The sequence below is a fragment of the Tympanuchus pallidicinctus genome, unplaced genomic scaffold (assembly GCF_026119805.1).
Source record: "Tympanuchus pallidicinctus isolate F22 unplaced genomic scaffold, pur_lepc_1.0 scaffold3, whole genome shotgun sequence".
In the NCBI taxonomy this organism is placed as follows: domain Eukaryota; kingdom Metazoa; phylum Chordata; class Aves; order Galliformes; family Phasianidae; genus Tympanuchus; species Tympanuchus pallidicinctus.
Genome location: NW_026294747.1, coordinates 12,855,146 through 12,872,182, shown reverse-complemented (window position 1 = coordinate 12,872,182; position 17,037 = coordinate 12,855,146). Strand labels below are relative to the sequence as shown.

The window sequence follows — 17,037 nt, the reverse complement described above, 5'->3', positions numbered from 1 at the left end:
TGTTACCTGATCCAGTAATGCACGCTATCCCTGCAAATGTGCAATGGTTCTTCATGAATAGAGAATAATGAACTACCTTGTGACTGTTAATGGTGGAAACAACATCCTCTTCTGAGCTCCCCAGTGATACCGTATCAATAAAATAAGTGATGGTGGTTATAACATTGACAGAAATACTGGACTACGTAAGTGTGAATTACAGAGTACGAGAACACTGCTTGATAGGACAAATTCCCAGCTACAAAACACCGTTTTTCAACATAGTCACCATCCTTTTTTGTCAGGGAGGAAGAATAGCCTTCATGTCACCCCTATAAACAAAATCTGCATGGTCATGCAGGACATGGCTTGTCTTTTCATGTTGCTGTCACCACTGCTGAAATGCATCACCACTGCTTTGCTGTGCTCACGTCCACTGGCTGGTCTCCAGAAGCATCTAGGAAGCATCAATGAATGTCAGTAGGTGACCAGAGGAATTTGATTAACACCTCTTTGCTTTATTGGACTTCATGTTAGATGCCTTTTTGTCGGGCTGCCCCTCTGCTGCCATCTGTCACACAACAACCACATGTCATGGAATTTTGGTGGGAAGGTTCAGCCTCTACTTCCGTACCACCAACATCCAGCTCTGACATTGTGGGCCAACATCGAAAAACAGGAGGCATTGCTTTTGGAGCAGCCCTTGTAGATAATGAACCAAATGATACAGCAGCATCTTTATACTGTGGTCACATTTTGAAAAACTGGAAAAAATCCAATTCTTTTAATTTTTTTTTTTTTTTTTTTTTTAAACAGCAATTGCTCTAATCAGCAAAACTGCTTGGGGTCAGATATGCCAGATATGACAATGGAGTAAGGCCAGATTGTGATTAATGAAATGAGATTTCTGAAGGAGTAAATTTAAGGCAGGCATTTTTATGAGTGACCTGAAACTTCAGTTTCAAAGTGCAGTAATTTTTAACCAGAATAGATTGCTGTTGATTATGTGGCTTCTAGTTTGATCTTCTGGTGGAAAAAAATAATTTCAGTGTTTCTTAAGAGGACTTTGACACAATATTGCATGTAATTACATGCAATGAAATACGTGTACTACCCTCTTTCTGACCCAATGCTGTTGGCAACAGTCTGTCTAAAATAGTTTTTACAATGGTTTGATGCTTTTTAGTCATGGAGGAAGAAGTAAATGTTCAGTGGCTGCTGTAGGGCAAGATCAGGATTTCTATTGGAAAATATTTCAGTGAAAAAGATGTTCAATCTCAAAATTATTATAGTTTTTTTTGTTTTGTTTTTGAAATGTGAAATTTCCACTTTTATGAAAAGAAGGCAAAAAGGGGATAGGAGGAGAGGCTCTTTTCTTATTATTAATTTTCTTTTATTGCTTAATCCAGAAAGAAGGACAAAATGCATAGAAATTTTAAGTTTAAGGGATAGATGTCTCTTTAAGCAATCACAATTTTTGCCTACACTTGGTTTTACATGCTCATTTCTGTTCTCAAATAAAATATTTTCCTCATTTTAATAAAACAAGGGTACCTTCTCAAATGCGCAGGTGCTGGTAAATCAAGGTGAAGTTGGGACTTCAGCTTTGCCTTAGCTGAGCGCAGAAAACTTGTGCTCTTATCCTGCCACAGCTGTTCTTAAAAAACTTGCTGCTGCTGCTGTGGGGCCATCTGCTGGAGTCTTCCTTCAGCAGCCTCATTTCTTCCAGACCTGTGTTACCCCAAGCAGGTTTTTGTTTGTTCACTGAACCTTTTCTTCCCCTTTTCCTTTCAGGAATGCTGAGTTCTGACACTCCATCCTCGAGGCATTACTGTGCTCCCTTCTTTTAGTCATGATGGGGGTACAGCAAGTTTTTTCAGACAACTTGACGTTATTAGAGCAGTCAGTCTCAAACGTATCTTCTCAGGTATGTTATTTATATCGGTTACAGAGGAGCCTGTTTAAGGAAGCCTTCAGTATTATGGGAATTATAATGTTATTTTAACTCATGCTTAAGTGGCACAGATGAACGAGAAGCATGTTTCTGTGCCAACCTGAGCAAGGCACAAAAACTTTGTGGATCCCCTTTAAAAGGTCAGTTTCACTGTTCAGAATAATTGCTCAGATGCTTGGCGGGTTTTTCTTTGTTAAGGGGTATTGCTGAGGGAGTTCATGACTTCACATGTGATTTGTTCGTGTACCCTACTCTGATTTGTGCAGGGTTAGGTTTTTACAAACTCAGATGAAGTCTCATTTTGGCCAGAAAATACTGAAAATAAAGTGTTTTTGTTATGAAATACAGTTTTCTCATGCATTTGTGTTTGAGATGAGATGTCATTACTCAGAGGGTGGTGAGGCACTGGAACAGGTTGCCCAAGGAGGCTGTGGATGCCCCATGCCTGGAGGCATTCAAGGCCAGGCTGGATGTGGCTCTGGGCAGCCTGGTCTGCTGGTTGGCGACCCTGCACTTAGCAGGGGGTTGGGAACTGGATGAGCATTGTGGTCCTTTTCAACCCAGGCCATTCTATGATTCTATGACATGTGGAATTGCCCCCTTCTCCCCAGTTAAGAACTGAGATGATAAGAATTCGTTAGGTTTCACGATAGCATAATTTTCTGTTGGCATTTGTTGAGTACTGGAAAGCCTATAAAAGGAAATCTGCAAATGAGAGGTTGATGAATTATCTGTCTTCGTATTCTTTATTTTATTTTTGGATTATCTGTTATAGGTGAGTCCTCTGCTCTTAAAAGTGATAGTTTTATGGTGAAGACGCCTTCAGCGCAACAAATTTTGAGTTTTATTTCTTTAACTCCTGTGGGCCGTTGAGCAGCAGATGGTTAAAATCTGTCACTGCCTACAGTATTATCTGTGAAATGTCTAAAAAATCATGGTATCTCTGAAGAAACGTAAAAATATAAGGGCTTGAGCTGGTATTTAGTTACTTATGTTCAGCGTGATCGCAGGCTGCCAGGAGTAGCAATCTGTCCAAACAATTTCTTGAGGAGGGGAAAAAGGAGAGCACGTAAGGTGAAACAGAACACTTTTAGTCTTTTTTTTTTTTTCTTTAATTAAGCATATCCTGTAGGCTGGTCAAGAAATTAATTCTGCTTCATCAGGTTATGAAACAAACGTTAAGTGCTATGCGCGTTAAAGATATTTTGTTATTTTCCCAAATCTGCTGCCAAAGATTTTCCAAGCAGAACAATGCTTTTGTTTGTACTGACGAAGGTGACACTATGTTAAAAAAAAGCCACCAGCATTCTCCAGTGGCACAGGTGCCATTTCAATAATGTCCCTAACCTAATGATGTCCTTCAGATTGAAATTGTACTGCTTAGTTTTATCCAAATGCTGTTTGGCATTACTGGTTTTCTTTGGTTTTCTAAACCTTCTGAAGCGCTTAACGTCTTTTAAAACGGTAATGATTACTGTAAGTTGAGTTTTGTCATTAATGCATGAAAAGAACAACCCAACTGTCTCCAACTGCTGCTGTGGACTGCAATGAATTCCTGGTCTGATCTGAAGTTCTGAGCTCTGCATGACTTAGCCTCTTCTTTAAGGAAAAGTCAGTCGATATAGAATTGTCAAAAGCAGTTAGGATCTATAACTGTTACTGATGCATGTTAAAAAGTGTTTAGGGCTCCAAGTTGTAAATCTATTTAAAAGAAATGCAGCTTAGCTTCTGGTGGTAAATATAGTACAGAAATCTGATCCTTACGCAGAATAACTGTGGATTACTTGATGCACGTGAACTGTAATGATTTAATCATGATGCACTTACAGGAGTGCCTTCAAAACGTCAGGCTGATTTTAATAGTTTTCATTGTAACCATGCAGGCCTTCATTTGTTGAAAATCAAAGGAAGAAGCAAAGTGTTATGGACTGATGATTCTATGGTACAGTGTTTATCTCATCAGCTTTCATCTCCTTCCACCCCCAGTGTTATGACTGCCACAATCTGTAGGATAGATTTCTAAACAATAAATTCCCATGACTGAAAATTAAGCAGGTGAAATGAATAAATGGATGGAAAGTGAATGGCTGCCAGGGAGTGCGTTGTTGAGCATTATGATTGGCAACCTTGTCAGCTGTTTATACACGTAGAAGGATGTGGATTGACTGCAGTATCACATAGATGGGTGTATTTGACCCAGCAGTTCCATGGTGTTTTGGCTGCTGCTGCAGTTTTGTTAATATTTAAAATATCTGGTAGTTTAGGGCCAAGAATAGCATCTTAAAGCATAGTTTTGGCATGAGGTCAGATGTTATTCAAGTGGATGTTCTTAATATGCTGTCAGATCATATCGAAGCATTTTACTGACACTTTCTAAACATATGTATGAAATGGCAGCATAAACTCAAGGGCATTGAACTGTGACAGAAAATCAGCATTTTATGCTTCCTGGTAGTTTGGCCATGGAATTGTGACTTTCTGGAGTGACAGCCTGTCAAGGTTTGCATCTCTTAGAGGCTTCTGCCCGTATGTAACTTTACAAATTTTTACAAACTACAAATCTATTTTGTAAATTTTTTTGTAATTTTAAATCGATTACAAATCTATTTTTCTGATTATTAATTGTTGAAGAACAACTAAACAATTACATATATTCATGCTTTAAAAATAAAAAAGCAGCAACAACAAAGAAATTCAGCAACACAGGAACTGCAACAATATGCAGTTTGACTTCGCATTGTATTCTCAGAGTATCGATGAAATTTAAATGAAGTAAAATTACTTTTAGTCCTGAATTTGAATAACTCAATATTTTTGGCATTTTAATTTTGCAGACGTACTTCAGCTTTTCCTCCATTCAACTGAACCAAGTTCTTAAAGTATATTTGGCATTTCACTTACTATTTCGATTATGATGTCAAATTATTACCTTTTTCTTTGCCTTTCTGACTTCTATCACTATTTTCAAAAATTTACTCTTTGCTGTTAGCAAGCACATGCTCTCTATGTGCTTTGTAAGTTCTTTAGTTTTAAGAGCTGTACATTTAATGTTCATGGTAACACTGAAATAGTAGACGACATGGTGTAATGTCTCCCATGTGCTGCATCCTCGTCCTCAAACAGTCTTGTAGTATATCAGAAGCATGTGAAATATTGAGAGATCTTAATATTCTCAACTAAATTTCATAGCACAGTTCTCATCTGCTGCTTCCCCAAAGTTTTGAACTGGATTCTGTCTCACGTGAAGCCCTTAGCAAGCTCTTACACGCTTAACTTTCATTTGAAATAAGATGAATCTAACTATATGTTATATGGAAGCATCAACTGATAGCCTTAACGTGATGCAGCTTTGGAACAATTCTTTTCAAGCTCAGGGGAAGAGGATAGCACAACAAACTTCAGAGGGAGTTTCAATCCAAGGATGCTTTTCTTCGGGCGTTTGTGGTACTCACCTGGCACAAACCTGATGATATTCCAACATTGCAGCCATTGTTTCCAAAGCATTGAAGCCAATATTCAGCTCTGTACACTTTTCTTTTGATATTACTTTTTCTCAGGGGAAGAGGATTTGGATCTTAGTTACACTGCTTTCTTCTACTACCCTGTTAGAACTTGGTCTTTTTTTTCTTTCCCCAAATTGGTACTTTGGTGGATATGGCTGGGAAGGCAGAGAAGCTCTAAGCCCCATGAATCTTCCATTTAATGCCTGAGAGTTTGCCTCATTTTTTTCCACTTCTATCTATAAAGACCCTATTTTAAGTTATCAACTTGCTAAAAAAGAAAAGGCAATACTGAATTCTCTGAAAGCACCTGTCAGCTGCAGATATAAGTAATTAAAGGAGAGGGTCATAATTAAAATGGCTTTGAGAGTACTTATCCCAGCTTCAAATCTTTCTCACGGTCTTCGTCTTACCTGCTGGCACTGATGATAGCCTCTTTCAGATGCTGTTGTATCAGGAGAAAGGAGCGTGGATGGCATTTGGGAGGTTGGATGGGGTAGGCCAGAGTTGCTCAGGCCTGACACTGCTTTGGTAGTGATGGGAATGGATCGGAGTCAGTATCCAGGTCAGTAGCACAGAGTATGATTATTTCTTCCCCATTTGTATACTTAAATCTGGGTATATTTATATTAGAAATGTCAATGTTGACTTCCCGGCACAGAGGATTTTCATTGAACTGATGACGTTGTTGTTTCCTTGTAGGACATGTAAGGATTAAGCCCTGATTTGTGTTCCTGAAAGTTTTTGTGCACCCATAGATCAGCTGTACAACACTGGGGTGCTGTCTGCCTCCTGAATCGTGGGGATATTGTTTCATTTCTTCTGCCTTGTTTTTCTCCTCTGGGGGTAGGACACAATTCTTACTTGGCTAGAAGCTGCTTTCTACATAAGCTCTAATTCTGAGCTGAGAAGCTGACCCAGCTTCTGTTTTTCTGCAGTATTATACTCTTAGACCACCACAACAACATTAACAACAAAAAGAATAACAAAAAGGAGCTGTGTAGCCATACCTGCCCACTGCAATTTTGTGGAGACTTACAGCTCTTTACCAAATTTATAGCTGTCTTTTGTTTTCTAAGAACACATCTTGCTTATTGCAGCATCCGCTCTTCAGCATGCAAATCAGATGCATATATTTTAGGAGGCACAGTACAGTGTCCTTTTAAGTGGGAAAGTGATTTGTAGTATAGCTGTTGTGAAAGTAATTAAGAAATGAGAAGAGAAGCTGCAATAAGAGCAGCTTTTTTTTTTGGTAAATGAGAATCTATTTAGGAAACTTACTGATCGGGTTGGTAACAGCAAAGCAATGGCTTATGTCTGGTAGTATTTCAGAAGCTGGGTTTTGCACAAAAGTAGAGGGTTCTTTTGCATCCTTCTATTTGTATTTGGATATTATGTTATTTAAAATGCTGCCTTGATTCTGCTTTTATGCTTTTCATGTAAAGGTTCTAGAGAGCCCTCGTTGACTGTATAAAACTCCACCTTGAAAACAAGTTTTGCTGGTACTGTAGCACTCAGTTTTCAGAACACACCTCTCCTATCTTCCACCCTCCTTTCATACTAAAATGAAAACTTATTCAGAATGGGATGATAATTAAAGGAAAGTTCTGTGTTGCAGTAAGAACAAAATGTTTGCTTTCAGCTGTGGTGTGCAACTTATCTATTGTCCTAAGTCTGTGCTTGCAACTCATGTTTGTTCATGCCCAGGTCTGCTTATTGTGTAAAATAAGGCAGATGCCTGGCTCCCACCTTGGCTGCAGCACTTTGTAAGCAATATGGGTAGTTGAGCCTCAAATACAAATTTGCTCTGCCCGCACTCTACTCTGGGAACACCCAAGAGTATAGTGTGGTTTCCCTCAGAGAAACTTTGTAGCATTCTCTCCTGGCACTGTGCTTCTGGGGTGACTTGGAGTGTTCGTTGGCCTCAGAGCCAAGCGTACCTGCTGCACGTGCTTTGCTTGCGCTTGTGGCTGTTAACTCTGCACGGCCATTTGCAGTGATGGTTTACCAACTGTTCTGCTGGCACTGACACCAGAAGACTTGGCTTTTCAGATGCATAGCAGGCCATGCTTCTGTGATTCTATGATGCTTCAGCTCCTCTTTGGCTTGAATGCGTGCTTAAAACCAAACATAGGTGGAATTTGGTGTTCACCGTGAAATGGGCAGTGTCAGAGCTGCAAGTAAAACACAGCAGTTGAACTCTTTTGGGAGATACATTTCCGGGTCTTGCTTTGAATGATGGGCTGCTACAGGATGTGGGTAAACCTGGTTGTGTAGAGGATGAGAACAGCATGTCAACTCTATTTCCTAAAGGTGTTTTCCTTACTCTTTCGGCCAGTGAGAGTTATTCCAAGCAAAAACGCTGTGAAAATCAGATTATTTTTTTTGTTGTTCTGTACCGTTTTGTCAAGCCATAAGAATAACAAAATATTTCCCTGTTTTACACTATTCTCGCTTGCACTTTTCTAGACTTCAAGTAAGAGCACTAGCACATGTTTTTATCTTGCCAAGTCTAACGTGCCTGTGAAAACAATTGCAAAAATGCTTTAGTACTGGTTGACCTCTTTTCCCAACTGGGAATGTGCACTTGTTCCTTCAGTAGCTTTTGTTGCTTTTCTTTTTTGCGATCAGGCATATTGAAAGCTTGTAACAAACTGTCTGAGGAGTGCTGGTGCAGCTTTTGCAGTCTGGTGGTTAATAGCTCAAGTCATGTGCTTCTATTTTTTCCAGCTTCTTACACCGCACCTATCGTCTTTTTCCTGTTCAGCCGTGCCTGTTCTCAGAGGAACCAATACCCTGTTGCAGGATGCAATAACATGGCTTTTGTGGGCAGTTAACCTTTCCTCTTGAAGCACCTTGACATCTGGTTTGCATTTCTACTGCAATCATACCCTTTGCCAAGGCCTTTCCTGCAATAATTCTGGTGCTGTGTCCTAAATGACTTTTGATTCATTGTGTCCTTTGTGCTTTGGTACGCTGCCCGTAATTTAAATTATTTTTACAGACTCTGATCTCCCATAAGGGCCAAGTAAGTGTGATAGAAACCTTCTTATTAGCTGTATAGCTAACTTGTTTTTATTAGTATTAGACTACCATGTATTGTATATTATTTGCCTTGTACAACAAAACTACTTTCCCATGCCAGAGCTAGAAGATAGTATTTCTGTGACAAGAAGTCAAGGAGATGGTTAAAAATTATGCCATTGTTTCCTTCAGGAAGCACCAACTGTACTTTGCCTTACAGTTGGAACAAATATGTATTAACAGGAAACTCCATCTGATAGCCCTAAGGTAATGCAAACAAAGTATTCACACTTTGTTTATCTGTTTGAGGTTTTCTGATGGCAAGTGACAGCTGAGAATAGTGATCTGTCTGCTGGCTTGACCTATGTAGGACATAAGGGAGGAAGTGTTCATTGGACAGGAAACTGTTGTATCTAGTTCCTGAAGAGAATCATTCTTCTCTGCAGCGGTACAAGTATACTTTCCTCTGCAATGCAACCTCATGTAGAGAGCCTGGAAGATGGGAAGGGGCTGTACCCCTCCTTCCTTCCCCTGCCTCAAGAACAAAGCCAAAAAAGATAAGACAAGTCCTTAAAGAAACTCCACGAAAGGAATCTGCGGGGCCAGAGGTTTACGTCTCTGGCTTTTTGAGTTGGTGGCTTGTTTGTTTGTTTGTTTTGTTATTAGGACTAAGGTACTTGTTTTCTTGCAGATTTTTTTCCATCTTTGGCTACTTTTAGTGTAGGTTGCTGGTCTCTTCTCATTCTGTGCTGCGGTGATTTTTTGTTGTAATATTTCCCTATTTTGTGGACACAGAGCCAAATTAAAATGCATGTATGATTCTCTCCTAGGCAAGTTAGCTGAACTAGGCAGCACAGCTAATGCAGTAGCTAAGCAAATTTCTTTCAAGAATTAGAAGGTTCACAGCCATATTTCAAGAGAGAAAAGTACATTTGAAATCATTATTAAAAGTCACCTGAAAGTTTGGAGAGGGATGAATTAAGAACTTAATTTTAATCACGCACCTTCACCAGGCTGCTTTGTTTTTAGAAATAAGCACTTCTTTTTTTTTTTTTAATGGAGGACCTCTGATGCCTGGTGCTTGTGTAACTGAATCCTTATTGGCCTTCCATAGTATACTGTGCTGTGCTCTTATGGCTTAGAGCCCTTAAAGAATCAGTCTTTTCAGGCTTGCTTAAGAGTGCAGCCTAAAGATCCTGAATGTATTGATTTTATGCATGTGAATTTCATTAAGGATGAAAGTTTTCTCTGCACTGTGAAATCCTGATTATTTTGTTTAAAGCAGCCTTATCTGATTAGCTCACGTTTGAAAGCATCGAGTTGGGATTTGTACTTGACTTCATACCTTAATGATGATCCCATAAAGTAAATTTCCATCTTGCGTTAGCTTTCTGCCAGTGCTATTTGTGATCTAGAATTCTTTCCTCTCTGCTATCATCTGTTCTGTATTTGACAAATTCTGCCTGTTCTCTTTCTAACTTCTACTATATTAGAATTCTTGTCCTCAAGCAATCTCAAAATTGAGTGAAAGAGCAAGAAAGGCTTTGTGCCTAGCCACAGTGACTTGATACAGATCAGTATGAATTTTTGCCTAATTGTAACATGGAGATGACTACACAGTAATGCGTGAGGTGGTTAGGGATTTGTGTTAACTTGTAGTAATACAAGCCCTTCCAGGCAAAAACAAACAAACAAACCTTCGCGAAGATAAAGTGAGTAACCGTTTTTCTGACCTAGAATGGAGCAGAACTAATGGCAATGAGTGAACCTTTGTCTTTGGTGTAGAAGCTGATGATTGAGAGTCAGGTGCTGTGATACAGGAGCTTGGTACTCCAAGCAGTTCTTGAAGGAATATTCAATTCTTTGTGCTGAAAGGAAGAGTGAGAGAGAGAGATTGAGAGGTTCACTGCAACACTGCTAAGCTTCAGGGCGCTCGCCAGGAATGAAGGGCAATCTGAACCCAAGAGGGCTGGCAGCATGATGAACACAATGGCAGGTTAGTCTGTGTGCTGTCTCTTCTTTTATCCTCTCACAGTGTTGGAGATATTTTAGGAAATCTAACATTTCCGTGATAGTGTGAAACATTTCTAGCCCAGATTTCAAAGGGTAATTTTCCAGTTTTCTTCTGTATATTGTTTTTCTACAAGTATATGTCTTATCTGAAGTTGTGCATCTAAATCTTCACTGCAGTAACACTTTTCAAGCTGCATGAAAATCTCCTTCTGACACCATTTGTGTTCACAATCTAAAAAACTAATTGTCTATGTAAGCCTCAAAAGAATCAAGAAGAAGAGTTAGGCAGAGTGCTACCAAAAACATAGATGAGATAACCTAAAACCAGGCATTGACTTCCTGACTACAAAGAAGCACAAATACTGCAGTTACAATCTAAAACAATATTTCCTGTACGTAGAGAGACTGATAGTTGGATGCCCTCAAAACTTGATAGCTGTAACATTTAAAAATTGTTAGAAATGAGAGAGCAGACTTGAGTCAGCCTCTGTGCCCCGCTGAACAGGGGAAACGCTGATCCCCTTTCTGAAGGGGTAGAGCTCAAGTTGGATTTCTAGCATTTTAGATTTTCAATTTCTGTTCTTATCCATTAAATGTTCTTGAGATTTCAGCTTAGTTTAGGCTCTACCAACAAGTTTTTCCCTTTTCATAGGAAGACCCCCACTGAGAGTATGCACAAAACACTGCAAGAGGAAAAACTTGCCCACATTTAAATACTTGTTTTGATGATGTTTGTGTGTGTGTGAGGCTATTAGTCTGGTAAGTACTTCTAGCTTGTCTCATGGACCTTATTTTCAAATGTTCCATGTTGTATCCCTGGACATATTTTGTAAGGCTTTATCAGTCCTCCTACACGTGACATTTACAAAATGAGCATTGCTCCCTCGCACTAACTGGTTAACTGTTCCACTGAACCTCCTGCACATTATATCAAACCACAGAAAGGGCACAGTAATGTTCTAAAACCAGATAAATCTGGGGAAAAAATGAAGCAACTGAAGGCAGGGAACCACAAAGTACTAAAATATAGTCTGGATCTGTTCTAAAAGTTGATGAGTGTCCTGGAATAGTCAAAAATAATTCCACCCTGATCTCTTGATACATTTTACATGTATTTTCTGTATGTTTCTAAAAACAGTGCATACTAGCTACTTGTGTTTACTTATCAGCTGTGTGATTCTTCTGTGTAAATGTTCTGCACAAAAGCTGATCCATGCACAGCTACCTACATAGCCTCTTTCATGTAATTGTCTGTATACCTGTGTCTGTGCTTTTCTGCTTAGTGATTGGCTCTCTGACACGCACTGCAAAAGCTCCTGGCTATGGCTCTGCGAGCTACGCAGTGTTAGTAAAAGCAGAGTTAAAAAGACAGCTGTGAAATCTGCTAGGCTGCTATTTGCTGCTATTTGTCCTAGGACAGCAGTGCTGGCTGCTTGAGGAGGAACGACTTGCCTTGTAATTCAGTGGAAACGGAGTCCCCAAAAGAAACCGTCTGCTGCCTTGTGTCAGTGTCTGCGCTGTGTAAATAGTGGTTTTGTAGGCACGTGAAGAAGTATGAATTCCTGGGGTTAGTGTAAATGTAGCACTGCTAGATATAAGTTAACCACAAAGTAAGTATTTTGAGGGCACCAAGTGATGCAGTAGCTGTGGTGCAGGCAGATGCTGTTGGTAACCCGGGACTGGCCTGTGAGTGACTTCACAGCTATCGCCTCATCTGCAAGGGCTGCTTGGCCCTGCAATCTGAGAGAGAGATCAGAGCTGATGGAAAAACTGAACCCCTCATCACTCTGCTTCCTCTCTTGGAGATGAGGGTAAACGAGCAGTGGGTTATGGGAGATGAAAGATCTGTACTTTCTCAGGCTAAGCACTTGTATGCAGGGCTTTCTGCTGTTTGTGAAGCCTGGTTTGTACCATAGCTCTGGAACAGCCGCACTCTGCAGGCACGTGGCCAGCTTGTAACTGAGCACAGAGAAGCCTGGGCTGAGGCCTGGAGCGTGTGGTGCCTGCGTGGATGAGAGGCATGATCTGCTGCTGCTGATGGAAGTGGTTACAGGTGTCAGGACTCAGCCACAGGTGTGTGAAGAGCTCTATGGTAGTGGGAATGCTCACCTACTGTTGGCTTGTTTGGCATCAGCAGCTTAATGCAGGTGGCAGCAAAAATCTCTGTTCTGCATCTTCACAGTGCTACACTCTTCCTGATGCTTTGTTCTCCTGGTTCTGTAGCAGAAAAGAAAGTTACTTTCACTGACACTGGAAAAGCCTAAGAGGTGGTATTGGAAGAGAACATGAAAGATGACAGGCTATAGCAGGAGGGCACAGCTGTGGGAATGGCAGAACCCCAATTTATGGAGAGGAAGAGGGAAAGTGTACGGCTGTGTGCTGAATCCTAGCATGTGTACGTGAGGTCTGAAATTATACAGTACAAAGAACCTCTATTCTCTTATTTCATAAAACATTACAGGCTTTATAATTCTCTTATTTAATCTGTGTATGCATGTATGCATCCATAAAAACAATATTGCGCTCAGTAAAGAATAATGTTCTTGTTTACTACTGTGATGAGAACTTGCAGGTGTGTCAATTGCTGCAGGAAGTTGTTAGTGAAGCCTCAGAAGTTCCTTATTTTTTTTATATTTGTTTGTTTTAATGGCACTTGCTTTGTTTTCCTGTGTTATAAATCATAGCCCCAAAGTTTGTGAAGTCATCACTTACTCTGCAGCCCATTTCCTCTTCACTGGTGTTTCCTTCAGGTCTTGCAAATGTGTAGAGAGGAGGCCTGAAAATACCTAAATTCTCCTATCTAAGTCTTATTTATTAGATAAGAATAGACTAAAACTGCAATCCTATTACAGCATTCTTTCTATATCAAATCTAAAGTGAGGTGATGAGAATGGGATGTCCACTGATAGCTTTGGCCATCAGAAAAAATTCTTTATATTAAAAAAAAAATAAAATAAAGCAACCTGTTTATTTAAGTACTGCTGAACATACCAGTTATTGGAGTTACACAGAAATAGTAAAATCGTGTCAGAAGTGACAATTAGTTCTTCCTTTGCATGTGAAGTGTAGCACCTACCCTGAGTGCAGAGCTAATCCGCTGGATTTGTAGAGATTAGGTTCCTGACTTTTTTGAAACTGGGATTTGAGCCTGTGCAGTGCCATATGGATGATGAATCTATTGTTACAACCACAGAACGCAATTTAGGATGGTGCTAAATACACTGGCTGTGATCCAGCAATGCAGTTATGGGTGTATTTTACTTCAGAAGTGCTGTGGAATCCCATTGACTGGAATTTGGCAAGGAGTGGGAGCTCTGCAGACTGCCTGGTGGTGTGACAAAAGGCTGTCTGCTATCCCCAGGAACTTGGAACACGAATACATCTCTGGGGTGTCATATCATTTATAAGGAAAAAAAATGAGGCCATTGGGGGAAAAAAAAAAAAAAAAGTAGTATATCTGTAGAATAATTCAGGAGACTTTCTGAAAAGTAGTTCTCCAAAATAGTGAATATACTAGTTTTGATTAGAGAGAGAGATTTTGTTAATCCCCTTCTTCCAGATGTTATCTTTTTTTTTTTTTTTTTTTTTTTTTTTTTCTTTCTTAAGGAATCTTTAGGTTTTAGGAATGCTCAGCAGCTGCTTTTTCTTCTATACTAAATGATGATTAATTTTTGGATACATTTCTGCGGAGGAGGACTGGTTTACTACTGCACTTGGCTGTCTTTTTGCTGAGCCTTTGCAGCCTCATTTTTTGACAAGGTGTTGGTATTTGCTTCTTAAAGATGATGAGAATTAGGATATTACTGATTCATACAGTGTGCTGCTGAACAAAATACCAAAACACAGTGATGGAAGAACCTAACTAATGAGAAAACAGCTATGCCTGTACATCTGCCCATGGAATCTCCCTTTAAGTAAGGTCTGTGCTTGTCTGTTAGGCCTTACTCCAGCAGTGGTCCATATGTAGCAAATGATGTGGTCCTGCTGAGCATGAATTATATGGCTGCTTGCATCTTGGCTCAGAAACTTGGATTTGTACAACTGGTTGCTGAACTTATTGGCATCTTTTGTCAAGACTGCAGTAAATTATGGTGCTTGTGCTCAGACTTTGTTTTTCCCCTTGAGTTCTGAGGCGATGTTCCAATTTTCCCATTATGAATGGCATGGTTTTATTTGCCCACCAGTTGTCATTCACCATGTTACTTCCATTAGTGCAGCAGTGTATAGTTTGCATTTGGAAATGCCCTTTTTGTGAGAGAAAGAAGAACAGTATTACATTTTCATCTGGCAGTCCCTACTACTCTGTCAGTGCTATAGTGATGCACTTGCTGTGTAAGAGGCTGCAGGTGTGCCCTGAGCAACTTCCAGAGAACAATCTCAAGAATAACTTCATTTATTGCTTGACTTACTTTCCACAGTTAAGCTCAACAGACATTTTTCTGTATCATGTGTCTGCTTTTAACAACAGAAGAGCTTGCATGTGATGATTACACCTGCAGTCTCTAGCATTCACTTAGCTGATTAGAAGTTGTGTATGCAAGTTGTACCTTATGGCTGACTTTTATGCAGGCTCCAAAGTACGAATCCTCTGGTCCATTGAAATCTGCATCAGAACAAAGAGAGAAGCTGGTGATGCAGGTTGTCATTTTTATTTCTGTTTGAATGCTTGATGTTCTGTGAGAGAGTAGAGAGTGGATAGGAGATGACGTGGTTCTTGGGTTCGTTACACAAGGTGGAAATTCTTGTATATCTACAAAATTATCTAACGTTGTTAGACTAGTCAGGCCCAGTATTCAATATCAAATTACTTGCTGGTATGAAGACAACTAACTGGTGACAGAGAATATGCTGGTCGTGTCTTTTCTGTCTTTAATTTTGTTCTCTTTAGGTCAATTGCATGTTGGGAATGGTTTCAGAAGCAGAATAGTTATGCCAGTGTTAGCAGCTTAGCTGTGGACACAGCTGTTTTAGTGAGACTTGGCAACGACTTCTCTAATGCCAGTGAGGCAGTATCTGTCTGCAGATCTTTGATGTGGGATGCTGTGTATTTGTGGGTATGAAGGTCTGTTCTGCTGTCAGCCGGGAAACAGCACAATGTATTTCCCCTGTTTTTCTGGAAAGCAGATAATGAGATTGAATCATGCTCTTGTGAAATGAAACTCCTTGAAAGTGGACGGCGTGCTGACTGGCACTTGATGGAGTTCTGATGTCAGCATTCACTTCCTTTGACAGAAACGAGTTTTGGTGAACAATTCGCCCTTTAGCTTCTCGTCAGCTAGGCACACGGGCTTTTTACCTTTGATCCTGGTTAGCTTCTCTTGAGGCTTGGTTAAGTACAAAAATGATAGTCTTGGCTTTGGTGCCCTCTTGTGGTGTAATGCATTGGCCTGGCTGCCGTTTTACAAGGGAATTAATAAGTATACAAAGTATTGTTGCAGCTCAAAGTGTCTTCGGGTAGCTTACACCAAACCAAGTGACTCTTTTATTTGCTTCTAATGAGCACTTCTGTGTATGGCAGGTTTCTTTAGCTCCCTCTGTGTAACAAAGTACTTCTGTCCACGATCCAGTGACTAAGGACCTATTATAGGTAGAAGGTCTGGACACATGGGCAAAATGTGTTATATTTCAAGTTGCTGGTTTACCTTGTGTTCTCCTGCATCACCGGTACAGCTGCTTCTACTGAAGAGGATCCAAAGTTAGATACAAGAAGGCTTTAGAGATAAATCAGACTCCTAAATATTTGTGATTTGTCTGTCTAAAAGTATAGTCTTCTGTACTTACGTATATATTTTTATCCTATTAGCATCCAATCATTATCATCACTTAATAATTTCATTTTTTTAATGCCCGATTGATTACTATTGCAACTTCTTAAGAATTTTGTAATATGTTCACAACATCCTCTGTATGCATGCATTGGATTTGCACACATGAACTGTGCTTTAAAGCAGACACTGGGAAATCAAGCTTATAACATCAATCACATCATAATGGCAACACATGTTTGTTTGCTTGAGCGTTCAGCATTTCAGAAGGTTCACCTGATTTGAGATCTGGAAGAAACCTACGCTTGCACGTAGTGGACAGCATCCAGTTTGGGTCTTAAATGTTATGCTTCCCAGATAAGTCAAGTAGCATCTCAGGGAGTGGTGGGCACAAATGAAGCTGCTTAGGGAAGGGTCTGAAGGCAGAGGCTGCAGAGCTGGGCAGCTGCAAGGAGCAAGCACACAGCCTTACTTCCTAGCTGGAGCACAGGGCTTCTTGGGGCTGAGTCTGCTGCAGATCGCTGGTCATGCTTTAGCAACCAGAACCTGCCCTGAAGGACTCATTTGGACAGGGGAACAAACCTTTCTGTTCCTTCCCTCTCTCTCTCTTTCTCTCTCTCTCTCTCTCTTTCTGCAGTGGTTGCTTTGAAATTTGGTTTTAAAATGGAATAAATCCTAAGTTGTGTTTCATATGCCAGATTTTGTTAATCTGGGGCCTTTTGGGAAGTGGTTGTAAAAGGTGGTGTGGGTGGAGTCTGTTCAGGTCTGGCTTAGTTGAGATTTCTTTTTGCAGTTTTTGAGG

General features: G+C 40.1%; 1 protein-coding gene across 1 annotated transcript in view; it reads left to right on the top strand.

Moving 5' to 3' along the window:
- KCNQ1 (potassium voltage-gated channel subfamily Q member 1) overlaps positions 1-17,037 on the top strand; it is a 328,880-nt gene that overhangs the window by 25,220 nt on the left and 286,623 nt on the right. The window lies entirely within an intron of this gene.